The sequence below is a fragment of the Tinamus guttatus genome, unplaced genomic scaffold, assembly GCF_059628265.1.
Source record: "Tinamus guttatus ecotype Peru unplaced genomic scaffold, ASM5962826v1 Tinamus_guttatus_pri_ptg000125l, whole genome shotgun sequence".
Classification (NCBI taxonomy): Eukaryota; Metazoa; Chordata; class Aves; order Tinamiformes; family Tinamidae; genus Tinamus; species Tinamus guttatus.
This window is the reverse complement of record NW_028288659.1, coordinates 1,224,691-1,230,690: the sequence shown is the minus strand read 5'-3', so window position 1 is coordinate 1,230,690 and position 6,000 is coordinate 1,224,691.

The following is a 6,000-nucleotide window of genomic DNA, read 5'->3' as shown; positions in this document are numbered from 1 at the left end:
TCCAAGCTCAGATCTTTTCCCCGTCAGAGGTGTTCCCTCTTCTCTTGCATTCAGAGGGAATAACGAGCCACCTGCATCCCTCTGCAAGCAGAAAGGCCCATACACCTGCTGACATGGGAAACGTGGGAAAAACATGAGCCAACACTGCTCATTTTTGTGCTAGTTATCCTTTTGTAGCGCCCCACCAGGGAGCGGCTCCACTGAAGTCAATAGAACGGCCTGCTGTCACTGTGGCCAGATCTGCAGAGAAGCCAGCCCTGTGCATCTGCTCCGAGGAAGGGCACACGGCCACAAGCACGCAGACCCGGGAACGATCACTGCTGAAACACGCTGCTAGGTGCTCACATCCGCTCCAGCCTACAGTCTGATTTTCACCTTTTCAACTGTAGCATTTCTAATAGAGCATTTCTGGCTGCAACCCAGAACTCTCTACTTCAGCTTTTGGACTGCAACGAGGACATGACATACCCTCAGTAATGTTGCTAATGGTGGTTCCAGCAAGCCCTAATCTCCAGGGCTTGAAACTGTGCAGCAGTAGGATGCATGCCTAATGTTCACTGTTTTCCTGCTCATTTCCTTTCAAATGCAAAGGTTAATTCTCCTCTATCAGAAACAGAGCCGCTTCACTCAAGATTATTGCAGTTATCATGCTTTGAACAAGACAAACACCTGCCCTCCTCATCATCCCTGCCCACAGAGCCCAGCCAGGATGCTCTGCAACTGCTCATTACCCGCAGCCACCCATCCTACAGAAAGGGCAGCTGAACTGAAAGACTAGCTAGATAAAGTCCCAAGCAGCTGAAGGACAGGCAGGAGCTCAACAGGAAGCTTTGGCTCTGGACAACACACGTGAAGGGCTTCACCCCATTCAGTTGTTCCTAACCACTTCTTTACACACGTTTGGGTGCTTTGGTGCAGCTGGCAGACTTCCAAGCTGCTCCTGCCGACTGCCTTATCTCAAGGCCCTAGGGCCTTCACAGATTACTTTTCATAGCCCTCACTGATGCACTGGTGACCTGGATGCAGCCTGACAAGCTTCATGAATGTTGTAGAATCATTTACTTGGGTTGGAGCCTCCACAATAAAAGACAAAAAATAAAAGCATGAAAAATGTCACAATGGAGAGTGCAATTTGGGCAACTTACCAGAATGTAGAACAGAAAAAAAAAAAGCTACAGCTCAGAGCTGAGCAAGGCAAGTCTGCCATTTATCTCATCCACACAAAGCAAGTGCATTGAATTACTCCCATGTTTCAAGATCTCTCTTATGCATGAGCGTCAGCAGAAGCGACTGTACATTAGCACCCAGCCAAAGCAAACAGAAAGGGGAGACTTGTCTTCTCTCCTTACTGTCGGTTATGACCCCCCTGCTTCCCTCTCCAGACATCCCACCAGGCTCTATCCACAGCAGCACATTTACTTACCTACCTGACAGCGAGAGTTCCCTTCCCGAAGCTTTCTCCATAGCAGAGAGAAGGAAACAGCCTCTGCCATAGAAGGACAACAGCCTGGGAGGAAGAGCCTCTGACCCAAGCCAGGTGCCCAAAATCAGGTGCTATTTTTTTCCCTCAAATCCCCCATTAGGGCTACACCAGCAAGTGACCACCCTCATCATTAAAGGTCATATACATAATCGGTCTTTTTTTCCACCAGTCTTTAATCAAAAAGGGGATACTATAAAAGTGGAAAGAAAGAGTATTGTAGAAAATTGTATTGTAAAACAGAAACCATTTAGATAAGGATGAAATATTTTCCAGTGCTTTAACATGGCTTTGGAAATTCATCGGATTACAAATTGTTAGTGCCCCTTTAGGCAATCTCCTACAGCAGAATAAATCTTGGACTCAAGCCTCTCATACAAGAGGTGACCTTGGACGAAAGCCACAAAGATGGCAACAAAATAAACTAGCATATGTCCTCTGACATTATGTGTAAGTAGCTGGTGCTTTTTTTATGCAGCAGAACTGGGATTAAAAAGCAACTACAATTCCCTCCTGAAATGTTAAAGAAAATTAACCTTTTTTTTTTCTTCTTTTTTTTTTTTTTTCTACAAGTGGAATAGAGCAAAAATAACATGCTTGAAACTCAGCATTTAGAGTATATGAAATACTGGGTTTTTTTTCTATCATAGTTAACCAAGTAAACATTATGCTTTCTACATCTTCCCCAACCTGCTATACAGTTACAAAATCTTATTCAATCACTGAAACAAATTCATGAATTGTCCTAAACAACTCACACACAAAAGTTTAAGGTCTGTTTCAAAATATTTTATATAATAGTCCATCTACAAGAGGGTACAGAATAGTAAGAAAATTCCATAATTGATATTCTATGTTCTGTGGTGCTACCTATAAAATCTGGCATCGTTGTGCATTTCTTGCTAGTTCAGTATTTCAGAACCACCAACAGTGGCAACCCCCAATAGGAATGTGTATGAGAGGAGAAAGAGGAATCCAGAATCATAATCAAGAGAGAATATTTCTGCCTTTACAAAGAGCAAAAGCTGAAGAGCTGAGGAGATTCCCCCCCACCCTGAAAGACGCTGCATCCTAGAGCTAATAGATAGGAAAGGGAAAGGGTAACAGCATCTTACCAGCGCAGATGGGAGATAAATACAAGCAATCTCCTCCACCCTTCTGTAATCAGCAGCAAGGCGTGATTTGTAACCACTAACAGCTGCTACTTCAGTCACCCACTGGCTGTCGGTTTTCAGTGTATTAGAAGTATCAATCGTTCAGGGATAGAAAACCCCATTCCCAGCAACGACGAGGAAACAACCACAAGAAGCAAGGTAGCTTGAGAATATGCAGAATTCTCATTTATTGAAAGAACAGCCTTTGGCAACTCAGGAAGCTCCACTAGTTCCTCCAGCCTGGTGGATCAAACAGTCCTGGGTTCTGAAATCAGCTGGACTTAAGAGACAGGAAGAGCAGAGTGGGGAAATATTAGCAACCACTTTACCTCGTTCTACATGGAAATTTACTTTTGTAAAATCAGTTATCCTTTTGATTAAGAAAACTATTGGATAAGTGTTATGTAACTGAACATCAGAAATAATACTCTTTCTTGGAGCGATTCCCATGTTTGCATGCAGTGAAATTAATGCTTGGAGAAGTTCTTGTCCGTGGACTCTCGTTTGACCAGGAGATATTTTTGCCCACAATAACACACACAGATCGGTCAGGATTTCTCCAACACAATAATATCAGTTGAGCTAGTCTAGCTGCAAACCCTGAGTTTCTATTCAGCAGAAGTCAACAGTCACGATCCTTGTTGTGCTGAGGAACCAGACGTCATTTAATCTTGCTTAGTGCCGATGGATTCCCAAGTGGTCCTCAAACAGGAGCGAACGGCGGTGGCTGGTCCTGCTCAGGACACACTCGGGTCCATCGTGGTGTCCCGTGATGGCTCCTGTTGCAGTTTGGCTCTGCCCCTGCAGCCTGCAGAGAGGCGCTCCGAGCACGAGCTCCTCGTGACACGGGGTTTGCTTTCCCCGCGCACGCGTAGCCCTTCCAGCGCGCAGCCACAGCTGCCGCTAAAGCAAAACCAGCCATGCCACAGGCGTGGGCAAAGCCCCACGTATCGCTGCAGCCCTTCAAATCCATCGTGGGACTCGCACAACAACCGGCCGGTGCAGAAGGAGGCGCGAGGCAAGGCATGCCGTGCTACGAAGGGCTGCTGGATTTAATAAAACATGGAGACTTTGAAGCCACTGTCATTTATTGCAGTTGCAGCCTCTGCTGTACAAGGTACTGGGAGATAGAAGGCCAACATCTTTAACAATAAACGGGAAAAAATCATTATTCATAAATGGATACGACCTTCCCAGGCTACATATAAATTTTTATCCTGAATTCCACTTATATGATAATGGAGAGTTTTCTGATGCGCACGCAAATCCATGGAGCTTTCGCTTCACCAAATGAAGCAAAAAAATGCTAGGAACTCAAACCGGAGTGACTGAAGTCCCAGAGATTTCATCAAATACATCACTTAAATTAACTATTCTACAGAGCTGATGCCAAGAGAAAGCAAAAACTGATTGTCATGCCTCTTGCTGTAGATTATCTCCCCTCACCTCCTCTTCCCCACCAAATACAAAATTCCCTTTTAAAGGGTTTTGGAGTTCCAATTCAGTTTAAGAACTCAACTCTGGCTAGAAGGTGATCAACATCTTGTCAGAGGGCAGAAGGAGGCTTGAGAACAAGATAGCTGCTGCTGCTGCCAAACACACCCTCTCTACGGAGCCTGTTAGGACTGGCAGCCACAAGCCGCGGCTTCCCAGCCGACCCGGCGCGCTGCTCCCTGCGGAGGGGCTCTGCGCTCCGAGGCTGCCCGCGCGCGCGGAGGTCGCAGCGCAGGCGCTGCTCCCTGCGGAGGGGCTCTGCGCTCCGAGGCTGCCCGCGCGCGCGGAGGTCGCAGCGCAGGCCCTGCTCCACGCGACTGGCTTCGCCTCCGGGCCTGCGGGGCGCCCACCGCCCGGGTCACGCGGCCCAGACGCGTCTCTTGGCCGCAGGGCTCTTCGCACCACGCAGCCCACGCAGGGCGAAATTAACCAGTGTCACCGCTAGACTGATGAAAATCGCAGCTCCGCAGAGGAGCTCGCTGTTACTGAGCAATTTCTGAGCTGCAGTATGTTCTGACAGAACCTCTCTGGAGGGTGTTAACAGTGATCCGCACCAGAACCAAGTAGATTTCTTGGGTGAAATCCTGGCTCGGTTAAAGCCAATGGCAAAACTCCCAAGCCCTCAACAGAGCCAGGATTTTAATCTCTCGTTCCAGCTGCAACCCGCTTCCATAGCTTTGGGCAAACACCTCTAACCTACCTCCCCCGCTCTAAAAACCGGCTGCTAACCAACCCCTGCCGCTAACCAACCAGTGCTGCTAACCACTCAGTGCTGCTAACCACTCAGTGCTGCTAACCAACCCCTGCCGCTAACCAACCCCTGCCGCTAACCAACCCCTGCCGCTAACCAACCCCTGCTCTTAGCGACAGCGTTCAGGATTTGCGGAAGCACCTGAGCCCTGCACAGAAAAGGAAGGATCAGCAAACGGTGCAGCCCAGCAAAGCGGCTCCTTCTGCAACGCGCGGCCAGGGAAACGCTCCATTGATGGAAACACCACACTCGCTGTTTCAGCAAGATTAATCTCTTGTCCCGCGGAGGCTGCGTAAAACGAGCATTTTTATGAATTCCATGCATGGAGGATTGGTCCAGGCTCTCTTGCAATCCCCCTTCACAAGAGCAGTATCTTAATTATTTTCATTATTTTGGAAAGTTGCATTTGTATGATTGTTTATGGTCGCATGTACTTCATACGTCAGTGATACTCTTTCACAGGCAAATCATGCCCGTGAGTAGCAGTTTTCGCAAGTGTGAGATGAGCAAACGCCCACCACGACACAAATGCACACACTAAACTTTGGGCAACGCACACATTTGTTAGAAATTAATTCTGGTGTGTTCTTGCAAACAAGTTTTATGGCTGTACGAAGAGAGGCTATAAAATGAGGTTGGGATCCTTGGTAGGTGGCACGTTACACACATTTTTTTAAAGAAGTATTCCTCATCCCCTATAAATGCGCAACAGATGTAACATTCAACCTAAGCGATAAGATTTATTACTATTTTTAAAACAAATTCAGCACAGCTTAAAGAGAACACTGTACAGAATTAAGTTAGGAAGAGGTTTCTCTTGTCATCAATGTGTGTTTTGCACTTGTTAAATCCTGCCCTCGGAGCCGACTCCGGGTAGTATTTTGGGTCTCTAGCAAAGGTGATGATGCTGCAATCCCATCTGCGAACACGGCACAGAGCAGTCTCCCTCCAGCCACTGCAGACATGGACCCATTTCTCTCTTAATAAGCGAAAGAAACCTGCATGCCCTTTTTCTGAGCCCAATTATTTCAGGAGATTTATGTTAACCATATAACCAACAGTACATGCAGTTCAAAGCAATTTTCACCCACTGTTTGGCAACTAAGGAGTAAAGCATTACA